This window comes from Camelus bactrianus, chromosome 31 (genome assembly GCF_048773025.1).
Source record: "Camelus bactrianus isolate YW-2024 breed Bactrian camel chromosome 31, ASM4877302v1, whole genome shotgun sequence".
Classification (NCBI taxonomy): domain Eukaryota; kingdom Metazoa; phylum Chordata; class Mammalia; order Artiodactyla; family Camelidae; genus Camelus; species Camelus bactrianus.
The window spans coordinates 13,344,057-13,364,712 of NC_133569.1; the positions used below are offsets into that span (position 1 = coordinate 13,344,057).

The 20,656-nt window shown below is 46.9% G+C and overlaps 1 long non-coding RNA gene across 1 annotated transcript in view; it reads right to left on the reverse strand.

Annotated features, from left to right (window-relative positions):
• Positions 1–14,730: 14,730 nt before the first annotated feature.
• The window catches only part of LOC141575732 (uncharacterized), a 35,614-nt gene continuing 29,688 nt past the window's right edge, over positions 14,731–20,656 (reverse strand). The window contains exons 2-3 of the long non-coding RNA XR_012503498.1: positions 16,439–16,633; positions 14,731–16,330 (exon numbers count right to left, since the gene is read on the reverse strand). This is a non-coding gene — a long non-coding RNA (uncharacterized LOC141575732). The remainder of the gene's footprint in view (positions 16,331–16,438; positions 16,634–20,656) is intronic.

Consider the following 20,656-nt stretch of genomic DNA (forward strand, 5'->3'; position numbering starts at 1 on the left):
TGGATCAAATCAAAGACGCACCCTCACCCCCGCCATCCCTCCCTCCGCTCCCCAGCGCGCAGGGCAAAACTCCTTCCCTCACTTCGTGCCCGTGAACTTCTCACAGCCCAGACTGGGGGTTCAGGCTTGTCTCCATCCCAGAATATATTCCAACAGGGACTCCTATTCCGTTTGTTTATTACACTTTCTGCAATGAGAGTTTTGGCAAAGAAAAACAAGAAAATCTCTGTCAGAACTGAAAGAAATTGAAAATGTAAGAAATGATCCGCAGGGGATTGGGGAGGGGAAGAATCTGTCCTTTCAGGGTGTCGGAAAACAGGCAGCCAAGTAAATATTTCCAACTGCGAGGATACCACCAAGCACAGGCTGGAGAAGACCAAGGGACAAGCCCGGAGCGGAACAGCAGAAGATGACACCGGAGAGACCGCTCTGTCGGCGGAGTCAGGACAGATCAGAGAAGAAAGGAGCCGAAGCCAGATTACAGGCATCTCTGCAGACGTTTAGAGTCTGCAGAAAGACAAAGGGTGAGCGTAGGCTTAGGGACTAAAAATAGATGGAAGTTTAGCCAGAAGAAAAGAGAGGGGAAAAAACCTAAAAGATCTTTAAAAGGAGCACGGCAAAGGGTTGTTTCCAGAACGAGAAAGGACCGGGGACCGTGTGGGTCCCGGGGCGCACAGCCCACACCCCCTCAGGGACGCATCCTAGGCGCCGGCAGGTGAGCTGTGGGCCTGCAGTTGATGGCTCCTTCAGGGACTGTCTCAGCGGAAAGAGAGCCTCACCCAGGTCACACCTCTTCCCCTAAAAATGTATCAGTTCTGTCCTGTTTCTCAGGAAGGCACGTAACAGCCGGCTGCCACCACTGACTGAGAGGAGGAGGGGCCGCCTGTCCCCCATCCAGTGAGATGCCCCGTTTCACTCCCCCCAGAAGATGACCTTTCTCCAAAGACTCCCTGGGCCTCCAGGGTTTCTCCCCAGCACCCCAAGAGAAAGGGGCACATATTGGGAATTCGAATTAAGCATCAAGAGTAGCTCTTCTGACAGTGCTCTTAAAATGTCCCAGATGCTCCGTCCGTGAGTGCCGGCAGCTGGAATTCTCTGTACCTTCTTCATGTTGGGTCAAGCTGCTCCCTCTCAACTGCTCGTCTTTGGAGTTGCAGTCTTATTGTCATGATCAGAACAAACACAGTTGATTGCTTTATTCAAAAGGTCCGCAGCAAAAATATGCTATAAAGATGTTTCCTGGAAATTGGCCATTGTTGCTGAAAGGCACATTTATCGGACACTCTGCAGAACTCCTGGTAAGTGCCTGCATCCACATGAGATTAATTTGCATCACAACCATTGCACTTTCAATGCCTTTATTTTTCTTTTCTAGTATTAGTTGCTTAATCTCTTGGCTGCGTTGTGCTGGCAGCACATATACCTCTTGGCTGCATTATTTAAAAGCCCAGCACCCTCCTTTGTCAGCGCTAAGACACGGGTGGGGTCTTCAGTACATGATACTGCCTTGTCCCTAGGACTGGGGGGGGGGGGTGTCTCTAGGACTGGGTCTCCCCACTCACACTAAATATTCTAAAACTAAGTGTTCCCTGCCTCGTTCTGCTGTTTAGTTTAAGCCTCTGCTGCATTGTGGAGAAAGGGAGATGGATGGAGAAGGGAGGTGAGTCCCTGAAGGCAGCCGGGAGAAGTGTCTACAAGTCCAGGTGCTGGAAGGGATGTTAGCTTGTCAGGATAATCCAGGGAACTTTCTTTGAAATATCTATTCAGACTAGGCTGAGACAGGTTGTCCAAGACACACCTGGAGTCGCCCTATCCTAACTGCCCAATGTATCCCTGAGACGCCAGATGTGGAGGGAAACAAGCACCTGGAGGTCATGGTCCAGGGTTGGGATGGGCAGAGTACTGGACACCTGAATTGAGAAGTCAGTGCAGCAGACGGCAAGTTCACCTGGACGTGGCTTAGGGACTGTGGACGAAAAATACTGCAAATCATATCAGTAAACAAAGAATGCTGAAGCCATCAAGTCATCAGCGGCTGCCCCACCCCCCAGTGAAGACGAGCCTGCAGCTCAGCCTCGTAGCCACTCACAATGGTGCCCTCTGAGGGGACTCGGAACAAGAAAGGACAGGGTACTGGCCCTAGAGAGCTAGGTGCTTGTCAAAGGAATGAATTCAATGAGCCCAAATGTTTGCTTCCTCCTGTACACAGAATAGCGCTAAATTCTTTAACTTGAGATGTCTAGCTTTCTTCAGTTAACAAGTAATCTTTTAATGTTCTGACTACCTGGTCTTTGTTGTAAAGCTCCTATATACCCTGGTTCCTCCCCTCCTCTCCCTCTTCAGAGCAGTCCCTCAGAGCCATCTGAGGGGCTGTCATCCTGGGCTCCACTCAAGGCTGTGCATTCATTTCAGTCGACAGGACCAGCAAAAGAGAGGAAATAGCGAAGGGTGATGATGGAATCAGAGTGATTCTGTGAGGCCTGGGCTGGGACAGGATCAGGTGGGAGGGCTGTGGGGACACCCAGAGCAGGTGTGGAGGAGAGAGGCTGGCAGCTGGGGACCTGTCCTGCTTTGTCGCTGCTACTATTCCTCCAACTCGTTTCCTCCCTCCCAGCTTCTCTTCCTGTATGTCCTCCTTCAGCAAACAATTACAGAGCACGTGGGATGCACGGGACATCAGACCAGGCAACACGCAGATGAGACAAGGCAGGGTTCCTACCCCCGTAACTACCCCGATATGGGAGATGATGGTCTAGGCCTCTGTTCCCTACGTGTAAAGCATCATTCCTGTTCCCAAAAGCTACAAATAAATATGTTCTGACATTTTGTTTCTGTCGCCCAAGAAGTTTGGGAAAAGCCTATTTACAACCCTGCTGGATAATCACAGCGGGTATTAGCGCAGATCCAGCAATACAGAAACTTCCCGACTCACTATGTCATCGATGTGTTTGGTCACAGACCTCCATTTTGTTTCTCCTAATCATTTGTTGTATCCTAAATGCGCGATGTCCTTTGAACATATTTATAGTGGTGATTTAAAGTATTCGCCTAGTAAGTCCAGCCCCTGGCTCTCCTTGGAGACAGTTTCTACTGACAGCTTTTTATCCTGTGAGCTAAACTTGCCTTCCAGGTGGGGACCCTCCCACAGAGAGAGCTGAGTTAGGTCAAATAAAGACCAGCGTGACAAGGGAGCTGTTCTGCGAGGCACTGGACGAGTCGCGCGGTGACGGTGCTCTGGAGACGGGGCTGCAAAGCTGCCCTGCCCCCTCCAGCGGAGGGGAGGCCGGGGGTTCGCAGCGACCACAGGTGTGAGCCGTTGGTTCTCAAGGCTGCGGCAGACCTCCAAGATGCGGTGGGACGAGGGCAAGGTAAAATGTCACAAGGCTTCTTGGTTTTTAGGGAAGTTCTGTCATTTTTCTTGAATAAACACTCCATGAGTAGTGACAAGCCTTTGGTTAATTCCCGGAGTTATGAAAAGTTGATTTTGACTGGTTTTTTTTTTTTGCCAGTATTCCTACTGCTTTTATGGACAAGCAGGTTTTCAGTGTTTTTTACTCCACATTCCCTGAACGCATTTTTTGGAAGCCACGATGCCTTTACTGCCATGACTCCCCAAGCCTGGAGTGCCCCTGTCCTCTTGTTTATGCTGCTTGGAAATTTGTCATTCCGATGTCAAATGTCTCATCCCCCACATTGCCTTCACCAATCTTTTCTTCCTCCCTCCCAGGCAGAATTTCTTATGCCCCATGTGCCTTGTTCAGACACCCGACAGCAGTCATCACGTAGCCTCGTGTTAGCTGTTTCGGAGCTCCCAGGTCTTCCCGTGGACCACGCACCCCAGGGAGCACTGCTCTCAGCCATCCCAAACGTGCTCCCTGGGGTCACACAGTGAGCGGTCTGCCCAGCCATCCCTGGGTGTCCATCTCCACCAGTGAACACGGGATACTCAAGACAGAAATGAGGTCTCCTTCAAATTTGTTTGCCCAAGATTAAATCCAGAACTTCTCTAAAGTACTTACTCAATAATTTACAAAAATGAATGAATGGAATACATTCTCCCTGTCCGTGTTATGGATCATACACAGGCTCTCCCTCAGAAAAACTCGTGTCAAACATAAACAAGAAATAAAAATAACCGAACTAAATAGAGACCTATGACTGCTGTGAGTTGGGAGTAAAATTTCCATTATTTCCACAGCAAGGGGGAATGATTAGGCAATTCGTAAATTAACCTTCTGTTTTTTATGGGATTTCTACTTAATTCAGGTTTAGGCCTTAATTATACACGTTTCCATATGTCTTATTAAGAAATCCTTAGGTTGCAAGAAACAGAAGCTGCCTAGAGACAGCGGAAGTAATGAGAAACTTTTAAAAAGAATCAAAGGGATTTCACAGAAACCAAGGGCAAAACTTGAGCAGGGGCCTCTCAAGAGACTGAAGGTCAGAACTGGAAAGTCCAGAGTCAAGGTCACCCCTTCGGTCACTCTGAGACCACGCTCCTGGATTCTCATTTCTCCTCCTGCACATCTGCACGTCTGCTTTATTCTTTTCTTTCTCCCCAAAGACCTCCTTTTTTCTAGGTCAGCACACACAGGGTCACCCCAGCCCAGGCTTCAGACACTCTGCTAACGCATCTCATCAAAGCTAATGAGTGTTTCTGAGCCCCTGTTTTGAATCCCCGCCAGAATGAATCTGGGGGACAAGTCTGGATCAAGGATGAGCCATTAGGATGTGCGTGGCCGTGCGTTGGGGCAGCGTTCCATGGCCCACACGCTACTGACTGAGCCACGGCTGCGGGGGCCCACTCACTACGGGGAAGCAGGCAGGGAGGACGGGGCTGCAGGTGATGGGGAGTTTAACAGGACAGACACACCTGTCTTAGTTGGCGAGGGCTGCCATCGCAGAACGCCACAGACTAGGTGCCACGGACTAAGACTGACTTATCTTCTCACAGTTCTGGAAGCTAGAAGCCGAAGATCAAGATGCCAGCAGGGTGGTTTCAGGTGAGACCCCTTTTCCCAGCTCCTTGCTAATCACGTGGTCTTTCCTCTGTGCCCCTTGGAGAGAATCCTCTGTTGCCTGTTCTTCTTCTTGTAGGGACACCAGTCCTACTGGATTAGGGCCCCACCCTTATGACCTCAGTTAACTTCAATTCTTTCCTTAAAGGTTCTGTCTCCAAATATAGGGGTTAGAGCTTCAGCACTTGAGTTTTAGACAGACGCAATTCAGTCCACAGTAGCCTCCCAAAAGGGATCCGTTACGTCGTGGACATGATATCAGAGTTTAATTTCTAAGTATAAAGCAGACTGCTTTACTTACTAATGGTTAGTAGTAGACTAGAATTGTTAAAGACTGTTTAAAGAATAATTCACAAATTAGTTTTCCTTCTACGTGACCAATAACCTCATATACATATACACACACATATGTATATACACACACATAGGTATATATACACACACACATGTATATATTATATACACACACATATACATGTGGAATATGTGGTCACATCTGTTCAGTTCTCAACCATCCACACTAATGAAGATGCCGAGTGGATATGCAGATTGCCTAGGAACCAAATGTCCCACAGGGAGAAACAGTACCATGCGGAGGACCCACGGCAGAACTGGCCATGCCTTTCTTAGGACTGACGTCCATGTCACAGGTCGGGACACTGGTGTTCTGAGAGACTGCACCCCTTTTCCGGGGCTGTCGCTAGACACTCCTAATTCTCTAAGCAAAATCAGGAGGAAGAGCCACCGAGGTTCATGCTCCTAGCTGGTCTCAAGATAAACACCATTTGTATACAAAGAGTGCACCAGAGCCTCCGAGATGCTACTCATCTTGTTCATTTTTTTCACCTAGAAAATCCTCATGCATCATTGACAGGCCCGTCTAGCCTTCTCTGAGCACCACTGCGATCAGGCAACGCTCTTGCTGACGTGGAGGCATGGCGGGGAGGTGTCAGGGGACATCTTCAGGCACAACTGTCTCTGAGAAGAACTAGCGGCAACAGCTCAGAGTCAGGGCAAATGCTATCATTTCAATATGCAAATAAGCTTCCAAAACATTTTTTTTCTGTCTAACTTACAGCTTAGGCAGAAACAGAGCTGAGATCTATGCCCACAAATATCAAGCTCAAAATTACGGTTCCCGTGACAGCCGTAACTTACCCTCAAGCACACAGGTAGTATTTTTAGTTGTTAAGTTACAGTCAGAGTGTTGCAGCCTAAAATACACATGTGACTTGCTCAAGTTACACCTAATACAAGACTGGTTAATTTAGATTTCCTTTACTCTAAGGCTGTTTATATTTATATGTGAGCGGATTCACTGGAGTGTGATTTTCGCACTTAAATAGATGTGCATTTCAAATTCAAGGGGGGTAATAATTACTGGCAAATTTAAATTAAAGGAGTTAGAGCTGAAAATAGGCAGTGTTTGAGCTCAGCCCTCAAGGACAGGTAGTGGGAATAAGATCCCTCGGAGCACACTGAAATATTTAAGTTAAGGAGACTCAGAGGAAGGCAGACTCTTACCTATAAGGTAGGAGAAGCCTCAACATTCAAATAAACCATGTATATTATATGACACACATATAATATGCACCTTCGTGTCCTAATGATCCAGGCATATTCACACAAGTCATTCCTCCAGATACAGTCCCATATTCACAGTCATTCTCTGAAAGCAGGATAAAGTGGATGTGAACATTGAGCACGTAATCCTATGCCTGGGCCTGAAAATAAATCTGGAAGAAGAAAGAATAAACAGGATATGAAACAAAAAGAAGCAATGTGTATGTAGCCTCCCTCTTCTGTTTGAATTTCTCAGTCACCAGAGGCTACTTTGGCAAAAGCAGAAGTGAATTGGCCTTAGTGGATGATTAAATTACCCGAGTCCATCTCTGGCAGCTCCGCAGGAAGCCTGAGACACAGCACTTTGGAGCTTTTTACTCTTGTAGAAACGGAAATTTCTGGAACCATGTTTATGTATCCAAATTCTTCTTTGTCCATAAATACTACATATTTATGCATGCCAAGATATCAAAGTAGGCTCACACATACCACAGAGCAGGGTTTTTTTTCCTTCACTCAACATTTGAACTATGTGAAAATGATGTGACTGACAAGGGCTCAATTTCCAGAATATACAAATAATTCATATAACTCAATAACAAAAAAATAAACAGCCCAGTCAAAAAAATTGGCAGAAGACCGAAATAGACATTTCTCCAGTGGAGATGAACAAATGGCCAATAGGCACATGACAAAACGCTCAATATCACTAACTATCAGAGAAATGCAAATCAAAACTACAATGAGGTATCACCTCACACCAGTCAGAATGGCCATCATTCAAAAGTCCACAAATAAATAAATGTTGGAGAGGGTGTGGAATGTAGTTTGGTGCAGCCACTATGGAAAACAGTATGGAGATTCCTTAAAAAACTAAAAATAGACTTACCATATGACCCAGCAATCCCACTCCTGGGCATATACCTGGAAGAAACACTAATTTGAAAAGATGCATGCACCCCAATGTTCATAGCAGCACTATATACAATAGCCAAGACAGGGAAGCAACCTAAATGTCCATCGACAGATGACTGGATAAAGAAGATGTGGTTTATTTATAGAATGGAATACTACTCAGCCATAAAAATAATGAAATAATGCCATTTGCAGCAACATGGATGGACCTGGAGATCATCATACTAAGTGAAGTAAGTCAGACAAATCCAAATATCATATGATATCACTTACATGTAGAATCTAAAAAAAAAATGAGATAAATAAACTTATTTACAAAACAGAAACAGACTCACAGACATAGAAAACAAACTTGTGGTTACCGGGGGGAAAGGGGGTGGAAAGGGATAAATTAGGAGTTAGGGATTTGCAGGCGCTAACTACTATATACAACAAGGACCTACTACTGTACAGCACAGGGAACTATATTCAATACCTTGTAATAGCCTATAATGAAAAAAATATGAAAAGGAATATATATATGTATAACTGATCACTATGCTGTGCACCAGAAACTAACACATTATAAACCAACTATACGTCAATAAAAAATAAAAAAATTTTTGAAAGAGAAAACTAGAAATCTTCTCACGTGCAGGAGGAAAAGTCAGCCAGGGCAGAAGCAGTTCAGGGAAAGGATTATCTTATCAAAGAAAAGGGTGGGGTGGGGTTTGGGAATTGGGGGGTGGTGTGTGGGAGCCCTTGGTGACTAATTAGGCAGCTGCCTCGAAACACCCAGCAGGGCTGACCACTCTCCTGTGTCCCTGCACCACCCCTGCCCCCAGCCCACTGGTGCCAGGCACCAGAGCAGCGGTTTGGGGTGGTGACAGCAGAGCAGCTCTGGGCCCGGGGGGTTACTGATGGGAAAGACAAGTGTCGCACACCAAGGGCAGGTGGCTGCCATGCCCCAGGGCCATGTCACTTCTCCCCAGGAATCACTGTTGACACAGGCAAACAGGGATTCTTAGGTAAGTAACAAGAATTATAGTCACTTGAAGAAAACCAGCACCACGAGAGGAGAACCAAACCCAGTGAGCAGAGGACCTACTAAAACTGGTAGAAATGAGCTAATCCAGTGACCAGAAGAGAACTTAGAATCAGCTGGGTCAGTCAGGGATCGCGATGGCTATGCGTAACAGAAAATCTGCCTGAATGTGCCCTGAAACTAGAGGTTTCTTTCTGTCACACAGAGAGAAGGATGGAGGGGCCAGTCAGTCAGTGATGCCACCAAGGATGCATGGTCTTTCCATCTTTCTGCCCTGCCCCCTTAAAGAGTGGCTTTAGTCCCAAGGGTTGCAAGACAGTTGCTGAAACCCCAGAGCACATGGCTGCATCCTATGAATGAAAAGGAAGAAAGTAAAGAGGCCAGCACCAACAAACTGGGCCAGAATTCTGTTTCACAGCCTCATCCAGCTGCAAGATTTCTTAATTACAGCAGCTAGACTAGAAAGAGGCAAGGTGGTAAACCTACAGAATATCTACCACATGAGTTTCATTACTATATTTGGAGAGTTTTAGGAAGATAGTGCATCTGGGAAGAATTTTATCTGTACCTGGCAAAAAACCCAGTCAATGGACTGAACAGCAAGAGGGACAGAGCCGGGGAGGGAATCAGCATCAGGAAACCAAACTGAGGAATGTGAGAAAAAGTCCCAGAGTGAGGTCTTTAGAAAGAAAGACTCCAAATTTCAAGTAGGAAAATTGAAAAATATTCTTGGAGGAATTTCAGACCACCAAAGATCAAATGAAAAAAATCCAAAGCGCTTCTCCAGATACGAAGCAGGCTGCCTACTCGTGTTGGTGGAGAATAAGCCCCTCCACCTGGGTCCCTCCACTCTGCAGTCACGAGTCAGCCGTGGAGCCCCCAGAACACGGGACCACATGGGCTGTTGAAAGATTTCCACCTTCAAGTAGATGGCTGCAACAGTGCGGCTAACATCTGGATATTGCGTGAGCATCGCACAGGATAGAAAACAAAGAGCAGGTGACCCTTCACTGATCTCTATCAAGTGGTACTTCCTTTACTGAACTGAAAAAAATAAAATTATGACATGAACAAGGGAGGTGTAGGCAGCCCTAGATTTAGCAGAAACTAATGCAAATAAAAGTACAGAAAACAGGTGGAAAAAGCAATAAGAAATGTAACAGACAGCTTTGTAACAGAAAAAAAAGAAATTAACAGGGAACTATAGTCAATATCTTGTAGTAACTTATGGTTAAAAAGATTATCAAAACAAATATATGTATGTTCCTATATGATTGAAGTATTGTGCTGTACACCAGAAATTGACAAAAATTGTAAATTGAGTGTACTTCAATAAAAATATATTTAAAAAAAGAAATTAGTGCAATATGAATATTAGAAATAATAAAATGTAGACACCTGCACCCCAATGTTCATAGCAGCACTATTTACAACAGCCAAGACATGGAAACAGCCTGAATGTCCATCAACAGATGACTGGATAAGAAGATGTGGTATATTTATACAATGGAATATTATTCAGCCATAAAAACGACAACATAACACCATTTGCAGCAACATGGATGTCCCTGGAGAATGTCATTCTAAGTGAAGTAAGCCAGAAAGAGAAAGAAAAATACCATATGAGATCACTCATATGTGGAATCTAAAAAAAAAACAAACATAAATACAAAACAGAAACAGACTCATAGATATAGAATACAAACTTGCGGTTGCCAGGAGGGAGGGGAGTGGGAAGGGACAGATTGGGAGTTGGAAATTTGTAGATACTGACAGGCATATGCAGAATAGATAAACAAGATTATACTGTATAGCACAGGGAAATATATACAAGATCTTGTGGTAGCTCACAGCAAAAAAGAATGAGACAATGAATATATATATATATGTTCATGTATAACTGAAAAATTGTGCTCTACACTGGAAATTGACACAACACTGTAAAATGACTATAACTCAATAAAAAATGTTTCAAAAAATATAAAGAAAAAAGCACTCACTGGTTTTAAAAGGGAACATATTTAATATTTATAAAGACACAAACCACAAAGTAGGAAACTTTTGTGCATTTACAAACACGACTGTAAAACCTATAAAGCAAAAGCTGATAGAAAAACAATAAGAAATGTGATTTTGATGTATCTTTCTAAGAAATAGACCAAGAAGACTCAAAAGAAGGTAGCAAAGTTGATCAGATTTATATTAGTTCTCACTCTCTCTCTCTCTCTCAATATAAATAAAAGCTAATACTTTGGAAAGGTATCAAATGAGCAAACTTTGGACAAGAAAGTAAAAGACACAAAATAAGCAGCATTAGAAATCAGCACGCCTTGAATACAGACAAGATCTTTTTATTATAAGAAGATAAGGTATAATTTTGTTCCAATAAATTAAAAAATCTAGATGATTTCCAAGGGGGTAAAAGGGGACTTAAAACTAGGTAGAAACCTTAATATATTAAAAAAAATTAGAAAATTTTAAGATTAAAAAAAAAAAACCCTCAAGTGTACCAAGACCAGGATGCTTTAAAAGAACAGATCATTTCTGCACCGCATAAACCAGTCCAGAGTGTAGAAAATATGAAAAATTTGGCAGCTGATTTTGACACCGAAGCTAGAAAATACAATAGAAATGAAAGTGTAGGCCGATGTTGCTTGTCAAACAGGCCAGAGCAGAGGGAACCTGCCAGCTCTTCTCACTGGTGTGGATTTGGCAAAGGCTACAACACAGACCTTGTGACGCTGGGCGCCGGTGGGGCGTGGAAGGCCCTTCTGGGGACGCGGCCCTGGGCACTCGATCCTCCTGTGTTTCCAGAGCTGACTTTCTAGCAAAGCGAAAGTAACAGCAGTGACGATGGCGACAACTGGCAGGTGCGAGATAATCACCGGTCCTCAGAGAGCCACATGTGGAGCTCTGGGCCCACAGCAAAGAAGAAATTTTCCAAACACGAACACGTCTCTGCACTTGGTGGGCAGGCCTCTCATTCCACAGGGACGCCGGTGTTCAGCTCCATCATCTGCAGGTGTCCGTGAGTCCCGGGTATGTCTGGGAAGGGGGATGACAGGCTTCTCTGGGGGGTGCATCACCTGGTCTGGCTCGTCCAGTGACATTCCAGGCCTCCAGGTGTGGCCTCGGAGCTGGAAGTGTCCCCGCAGGGCTGCAGAGCAGACCAGCTGCCTGGAAGGCAGTCAGAGCACAGCTGCTCGGCTCAGAGGGCGGCTGATGGGAGACGTCCTGCCTGCCACACAATTCAGCTGGGATACCTGCTATTCTTGCAGATCGGTCTATGCTAAATACACGATCTAGCAGCTAAAATTAAAACAAAAACCCACCATTTCTGGAACAGCCTTCAGACATTCCAGCTGTAGCCAGGCTTGTTTTAATACAGCCAGACATCTTCTGAAGCGCAAAAGGAATTTCTCCTGAGCAGAAAAGTCTGAAGAGAGAGATCTTCAAAGATCCTCGGGGGAAACTCAGTCTGACAGCAGGAAAGGGAATTGTAAGATGCCTCAGAGACTACACTTAGGAAAAAATACTCAAGCCTGTCAAGGTGAGGGAAGGTCGTCTGAGATGATGCTTCGAATTAGAACTCCTGCTCAAAACTACAAGAGCAAGAGGACCACTGAACACATCACCCTGTAAAGCCGGGACCTGAGAACGCAAACCCGAACCCGGACTACGTTATGCGCATGTGCACGTGTGTTAACGCAGGAGTGATGCCCAAAGCCTGGAACTGCTCTCACAGCACAGGGTGAGCTGGTTTGTCTGGAGCAAAGGAGTTTCCTCGCACATGGGACTTTCAGTGCTAAAACTGGGACAGTCTGTGGGAGGTCAGGTCACTCTACGTCAGGGCGCTAAACACCAGAACAGATGCCCGCTATACAGAAAAACCGCGTGGCCCTACTGAGCCCACGTCTGGTCCCTCATCCTTAGCGCCTGAGGATGCTTGAACTGGATGAACTCCTGGAAACGTGCAGTCCGGCAACTCAGTTCCCCAGATTTCTCACACTTTCTCCTGCCTCCGGGCCTTTGCACAAACTGTCCCCTCCACCCAGAAAGCCCCTGTAACTTCCTGCAAGAAGGCTTCGTGACCTTTCAAACCCTGAACTGGGTGCCTCTCTGCAGGGCCTCCCTAGGTCGCAGGTTTACTGTTGTTTTCAGAATGTGAGGGGAAAAGGCAAAGCAGAGAGAATTCCACAGAAGCAAGGCTGCTCATCGCAATCCGCTTATGAACAAGGAAGCATCGTTCCAAGTGCCCAGCCCCAAATTCTGAATCAAAGTAATTTGATCACCGCGGGTAACATCCCCCAGGGAGCCACTAAAAGCTGTGATGGGCTTCTGTTTCTGCTGCCAGGGCTGCAGGCGGAGCAGAACAGAGCCTGAAACCCATGGCTGAGGCACAATAGTCAAGATCCACTGTTTCTGCGGGTCTGGGCCACCGCCCTGGGAGTGAAAGAAATATGTTTTTATTCGGATTGGGCTAGGTCATGCTGTCTCTGAGAAAATAATTAGTGTAGATCCTTGAGAGGTGCAGTGAGTTACTAAGGCTTCAGTGACCAGAGTCCTCCCGGGCGGGGAGACTGGACAGACCTGGGGGCACTTCACGGCCCCTCCCCTGCTCCCCAGGCCCCCACCCCCGCAAGGCCAGCCTGAGCCTGGGGGACTCGGGGCAGAACCAGAGTTGAACGTTGTCCTTCTGCGGAAGGAAGGCAGCAGAGTTTACCTGGGGGCCACGGCAGGGAGGCAGGGGTGTGAGCTATAGACAGGTCCAGGCCAGGGTTGGGGGAACGCCCTGAGGGACTGGACCAGCTCGGGTCCCAGCAGGAGACCAGTGGCACATGAGTAACAGAGAAACTCAGGGGAGTTTAATACGAGGTCTGTTTACAAAGGTGCGGGCAGGGCGTGGAGAAACCAGGGATCAGGGTGGTGCCCGGGGCTGGTAGCGCATGTGTTACCACCCTTAGGCGAAGAGACGGCCTGGTTACCAGAACCCAGAGACAGGGCCGAGCAGAGACAGTCAAATGACAGGAGGTGACACCTGTGGCCGCACCAAGCAGGGTGGAGAGACGCGGAGATGGTCCACAGGATGCATGGAAGATGTGCGGCACGTGGACACTCACGTGGTGAAAACCTGAGTCTGCGGTCATTTTCTTCAAATGTACAGAGAAAATTCCAGACGACTCAGGAATCGAATCTTGGTGGTTAACAGTGTCAGAGAGCCCGCCCAGGTGACCACCTAGCCCCATCGTTAACGACCGCGTCACCTGGGCAAGTTCCTCCCCCTCTGAGACTTGGTTTACTCACCCATCAAACAGGCACAACAAAAGTGTATGTTCAAGAGTTGCTGGAATTCAGCAGAGCGTCCCCCATAGTGAACGGTGAATAGTAACTGCTTAATAAATGTTAATATTAACTTTCTGGTTATCGCTGTTACTGTGTTTTGATAAATAGTCTATACGCCGCGTCATCTGATGTTTTCCTACTGAAGGGGCTAAAGGGTCAAGGGGACAGGGGAAGGTGACAGAGACTTCTCTGTCCCATTCTCTCCGGCACCAGGAGGAAGAGGAGTCTCCAGGTGATGGGATGTGCTAAGACACAGAGGCCATCAAAGCAGCCGAGACCCAGAAAGTCAGACACCGGCGGGGATGTCTGCAAGAGACAGTGTGAAACCCAGCTTCCCAGTAGGTTAACGTGGCCCCCAGGAAAGGGCTGCGAGGCCCACACACCCCCACTATACCTGAAAGAAGACAGAGCAGAGCAATGAAACTGAATTCATGTGCAACAGTCTCTGCACGACACAGAGAAATGAAAACTCGACGGGAACTCGGTGGCGATCTTAGCACGTGTCTCAGAGAGCAAGTAGGACAGGGGAATTCTCACAACAGAAAGTCCCCGCCTGCATGAACTTTCTTTTCTGTAACTGCCTGGCCTTGACTTAAGTGCATCAGCAGACGTGGGTGCCATCCAAGTGTTCCCTGGAGTTCAGGAGCGCAGGGTTTTCTCCTCTCTCTCCCACCTGAGGCATCACCTTTTACAGGAGAACTTCTGGTCTGGACAACCTGACGCAGCTCAGTTAAAATCAGAGACTCAGTGCTGGCCAGTCAGCAGCGTGCTGTGACTCCATGGGTTACTACCTTCAGCGATGGGCAAGACTGCAGATGCAGAGAGCAGAACACGGTTTCCTTCAGGGGAATACGAATGAGCTGGGAGCAAACAAAGCACCAGCCACAAGGACACGTGTGACACACGCCCTGGGCTGAACGTTTTAGTCTTTGATTATCTGAACCGTTTTGATTCCAGAAACTTGAGCAGGCATTGGTAAGTTGTAGGCTCTTTTTCTTTGCTTGTGTGTGGTGGGGGGAGGTGATGGCTGGTTTTGGAGTTTTGATGTTTTAAAATAGCAATTTATTGAAATGTAATTCACAAGTCATAGAATTCACCCATTGAAAGTATACAACCCAGTGGTTTTTAGTTTTTTCACAGATATGTGCAACCATCACTACTGCCAATTTTGGAACATTTTCATCGCCTCAAAAAAAAGGCCTGTTCCCTTTAGATAGCACTACTTTGTACCCCAACTCCTCCTTTCCCAGCCACAAATAACCACCAATCCATTTCTGTCTATGTGGATTTACCTGTTCCGGCCATTCACAGAAATGGGGAACAGAACATGAGATCTGTTACGACTGTCTTCTGTCCCTTAGCACAGTGCTTTCAAGCTTCTCCACGTTGTAGCGGGTCTCAGTGCTTCACTGCTTTCTGCGGCAGAACACTGCCCCACTGAGTGGGCCTACCACATTTTGCTTACCTGTTCAGCACTTCATGGACATTTGGGTTGTTTCCATACTTTGGCTGAGATGAACAGTACTGCTATAAGCATTCACGTCCGAGTTTTAGTCTAAACGTATGTTTTCGTTTCTTTTGGGTAGATTCCTAGGAGTGGAATTGCTGGGTCGTATGGTAACTCTATGCTTAACAATTTGAGAAACCACCAGACTGTTTCCCAAAGTGGCTACACCATTTTACGTCTCGATGACTCCACCTTTTCCTACTGCTCTTAGAACTGTTACAGTGGTCATCAACTCAACATCTAAGTGAAAGTACAAAATACTGGGTTGGTGTCTATGCCGGTCACGTTCACAGGTAATTCTTCTCCAGAATAAAGACTCTCACCTCCCCACCAACTCCCAACTGTGTACTGACCATCCAGAGAGAGTCTCAGCGAATCTTATAATAAGATATAAGTAAGAGCCGTGTAGTCCTTTGCAGTATCTCTTATGAGATGAATTCGTTTTATTTATTTTATTTTCAAAAAAACAAGTGAGATAGGCAGGAAGGGCCTATTGCCACTCAACTAATCAGGAAACAAAAACATGGGAACATTTATAACTTGCCCAAAGACACACTGAAGTGATGATGCCACGTTCCATTTCTTCCCTCCAGTAGGAATGGTAAGATAACAGAAATAACAGCAACGCAACGTGTAAGTGCTCTGAGTCAAATGGGTGACAAGAGTTAAACCATCCTGAGTGTGGCAGTCCAGGAGAGCAGGTGGAGGCGTACCGGGGGAGAGAGGAGGGAGGCTCCTGGAAGACAAGAGCAGGTGGCACTGAGCCGGGCCTGGGAGGGCGCAGAGGAGTCTGAGAGTCTGACAGGGTGAGCTGAGAGAAGACGCTGCTGGCCTCCAAAGCAGCAGGGCCAACGCACTGGGGAGTAAAGCAGAGCCAGGGAGCATCGGGTGGTCCGGTGTGAGTGGAAAGTATCCTCTCATGTCTAGCTGAGCAGTCATAGGTTATGGGTTGGAATACATCTGTCAGATAAAAGAATCTGGTCTTTATTTGGTAGGCAGTTGAGAAAAGTCAGCAAAAATTTTATTAATGGATTTTCATAATCAACATGGTGCTTTAAGGACACTCACAAGTTGGTACTACAAGGGAAAAAACAAAAGGATGGGTGATGGGAGTAGAAAAGCCGCGGCTCTGAGGCTGCGAGTCCAAGACCAGAGCGCCAGCGTGGTCAAACCGCTGGTGAGGGCCCTCCTCCGGCTCTGGCGGCCGCCGTCTTGCTGTGTCCTCACCTGCTGCACAGAGACATCCTGCCTCTCTCGCGTTTCCTGTAAGAGCATAATCCTGTGAGTGGGGGCTCCACCCTCTGGGCCTGTTCACCTCCAAGGGCCCCACAGCCAAATACCATTACAGAGGGAATTAAGGCTGTGCTGTGTAAATCTGGGGCCGGGGACATGAGCATTCAGGCCACAGCACTTAGTCTCTAATTCAAATCACCAGACCGAGGGTGTGAGCGGGGAAGAAAAGGAGCCACTGGCCACTTCTGACCTCAATTCAGTCCCATAGGAGGTATAAATCCATGGTGCTGCTGGCAGTGGATATAAAGGTATAAAACGCCATCCATAGGAGCACATAAGGTAAGATCATATACAAAGGAAACAAAAATATGAGCCGGTAAAGACACAAGTTTCAGAGTTCAGAGGAGGGAGCGAGGGATGTTAACTGCATGCATCAAGAGAAGGCTTAGTGAGGGGCGAGGACCAGAGTGAGCCCCGGAGGACAGAGGGCCGGGAGGAGGGAGGCAGGGTCACAGGCGGCGTGGTGCAGGGAAAAGATAGAGCATGGCCAAGAGGCAGGAGGAAGCACGGCGGGTTCACGGACAGTCCGACTGAAGCAGAGGCGCTGATGGTAAACGGGTTCAAATAAGCAAGGAAGGTCACACTGCAGAACACTGCGAGGTCTGTGGGCTCTGGCCCAGGAAAGCTGAGCAGACAGACCGCGCCCTTCAGGAGATCGATCCTGGGTGCCCTTTTCCCTCCAGTTAATAAAACACAGAAGAGTCCGGAAGCTGGCTTTTATTACGATTTCCTGCCCCAATTTATAACCTTAAAATCTTCCCAGATTGTAGTTCTCAGTTGCCTAATTACAGGGGAGTTAATATGTAAGATTCACCCCAAAATTGTTAAGATTGTTGTGGGTTTTTGGGTGGCAAAGCATTTTTCAGATACTGACCCCACACTTAATCTTGTGCTGGATCTAAGATACAAGGTCAGGTCTGCTTTTCCCAATGCCAGTTGTACTCTCTCAGTGCACAGAGGATGACTCCATGTCGTGTGAGAGTAACCAGGAAGAAGGGTGTTTTTCCCAGCACCTAATTCTACAACTTGCTGAACTGAGTACTAACTCTGACCTTAAAAAAAAAAACATACTGGAAAAAATGAAGCCGTGCTTTAAAGTAGTCTGGTTACTCGCTTTTAAGAAGTGGAAGTATACATAAACAGAAGGAGGGTGTCGGTGGAAATTCGATGTGTTTTTTGAGAATGAAAATGGGAAGAAACATGAATGCAAAGATTAAAAATTATTTTGGAATTTATAATTGGGTTCGCTTGACAGGTGGCTGATGAAATAAAACCTTACAACCCATTTTATATTAAGGCGAATTTGTTTTGCCTTGTGTATTATAATTCACATTACAAAAGCCAGCAATCATTCTGCTGTTACCTCCACCTTCACTGGGGGAAGGCCCTGCAGAGACAGTATCTTGGCCCTCACCCAGTGCCTGGAATGGACTGCAGTCAGAAAACACAAAAGACCTAATTATAGCCTTTAAGTGGAAGCAGGAATGGTACACGGGGAACTGAAATCTTATCCATGACAAAAATTTTTTTAAAGCTGGGGAGGAGAGAATGAGACAAGTGAACTGGAAATTTAGCTTCTGGAAGCAGAAATCAAACTTACCTTCTATAAATTGATATTGGCAAGAATCTGACTGGCACTTTGAGCCTTTGAAAGGATTTTCAACTGATTTTGAGTCTGTTTTGTTAACTTCTCCCCCAAGTGTGTTGCAGTGCTGAGAATAAAAAGGAGTACCCTAGGCATTGTCAATGTACCTTTGTGACATAAAGACATAGGTGACTTCAGCACTGTTTACAAAAATGTGTGATTTCATTTATGGCTTAAACTGGGGGTAAAGGGCATTTAATAGAAATAAGCCTCTTAACAGAAGGCAAGTCAGAACTTAGCAGAGTCCCACGGTGGTGTCATTCGGGGAAAGCGAGCAGACCAGGAAGTGAGGAAGCAGGGACGCACCAGGCGTCTCCAGCCGGAGCACGCCAGCTGAGCAGGGGCACTTCCATGGACGGCGACAGGGCGGAGTCTCCCGCGCGTGGCGTGCCTCTCAGCTAAGCCGGAATTGCTAAGTCATTGTAACAGTACAGATGTGCTACCCCTGCTGGAGCTGCCTTAGGCTCTTCCCAGCACCTGTTTTGCATTCACTGTGAGCACTAAGAGACGTAACACGAACGTCAAAGGAGGCTATCGCTTGTCAGTTGCGTGTATACATTTTCTATGAAACATTTTTAAACACACAGGCACACAACACAATGGGGTGATCTCTTCATGCTGTTCAGAGACAAGCTCTTTGAGCTCTGAAGGTCTAAAAATGTACAAACAAAAACAGTACAGGCACTTATGTAGTCAGTCCGTGAGCAATTTCATAAAGACCTTGAAAAGAGAAGAAAGCAATGTCGCTCACGTGGGCAGACTTTTGCTAAGGAAGAGGGTTTGCCTCGGTGGCCACCACAGCCCCCAACACCCCCTGAAATCCTGCCCCCAGCATTCCTCCCGGGGCCAGACCTGCTGCCGGCCAGCCTCACAGCCCGTGAAAAGGCTGCAACAGGGAGGCTGAGAAGTCCCCGGGAACGGGGCCCCTGGAGCAGATGGGAGCCACTTCCCTGCCCAGGTCTGCCCATCCCATCCCACACAGCGGTCCCCGACGGGCAGCCAGGACCAGGACCATCACCTGTTCGCTTTCAGATGCTTCCTGCACTTCTGCTAAAAATAACATCGGTCTTTATGTGAACAGGTTTAAACTGAACGTATGCAGGGAATTCCCGTGATTTCAGTGTGAACATTCTGACCGCTCCTGATTAAAGTGGGGCCTCTATTGTCAAAGCCCGAATCCCCTCTGTTGGTGGCCCGGAGTAAGTCACTCCCATCACAGCACTAAAACAGACGGACCAGGATGTGGCGCTAAAGTCGACATGCAGTTCACTCTGGGTTCCCCGCGCTTGTCCGTCTCTGGAGGGACAAGAAAATGCCTTCGGTCTGACCACTGCGTAGAGGCCCCAACCCTTGGGGCTTATGACAGCCCCTCTGTCAGGGCAAGTCATGCCTCAGCCAGGCTGAGCTGCTTGCGGGGCCGCAGAGTTGCACCAGCCCCACGCTGGCCACCGCCTTCGTTCGCGGGGATGCCCCGTGTGGCTGGGTGACTGATCAATCACAGAGGGAAGGTTCTGAAAGCCTCCTCACATCACAGCTCCCCAGCGGCTGGCCGGCCTCCTCAGCCCTGGGGCTGAAGTTGTCTTGTTTTAGACCTGATGCTTCAATTCTTTCTCTAACATGAAAGCACTATGGATCAATAGGAGTTTTGAAAATCTGTACGTGGGAAGATTTATCAACTCCAACCCGTTTTATCATCACTGGAGAAGAGTTAGTAAGTACATCTTCCAGCATGAGCAATCTAGAAAAGAGGGGAGTTCAAATAAACTGCTCAGAGAGGTATTCCACCAAGGGAAAGCACACAGTGGCTGACTGGGATCCAATCCTTTCTACACAGGTGACAAAAAAATAATATGGGATGATGCCAGCAGCTAAAACAGAGGACACATGGTGACTGGGAAATGAAGCCATATCACAGCTGACATCTCAAACTAAATAAATTTGTGATCTTTAAAAAGAAAAAATTGAAATGCTCACCCAAGAAAACTCTAGGGGGAAGAGTCTCAGAGATTTTTTCCTATTCTTACTGCAGTGGATAAAAGACACTGCATATCTTACAACAGAGAAATCACAGAACACCAAGAGGATGGAGGACGGGCAGAGATCACATGGCGGGGCTGCTGGCGATTTCCAGGCTCCACACACGCCGCCCTCAACACGTTACTGCCCGTTCCTGGTCACTCGACCTGTGGGCATGTTTTCTTTCGCTGCCAAAGAAAAAGAAATAGATTCTAATAGATGCATTGGAGCAGGTTTAGGTACTAGAGGGAGAAAATAAATCACTCATTGTTTGTTGTGGTTACTTGGTGTCCCATGTCTTGTCGTCTTAACGCCACAAGCCACTCAAAACA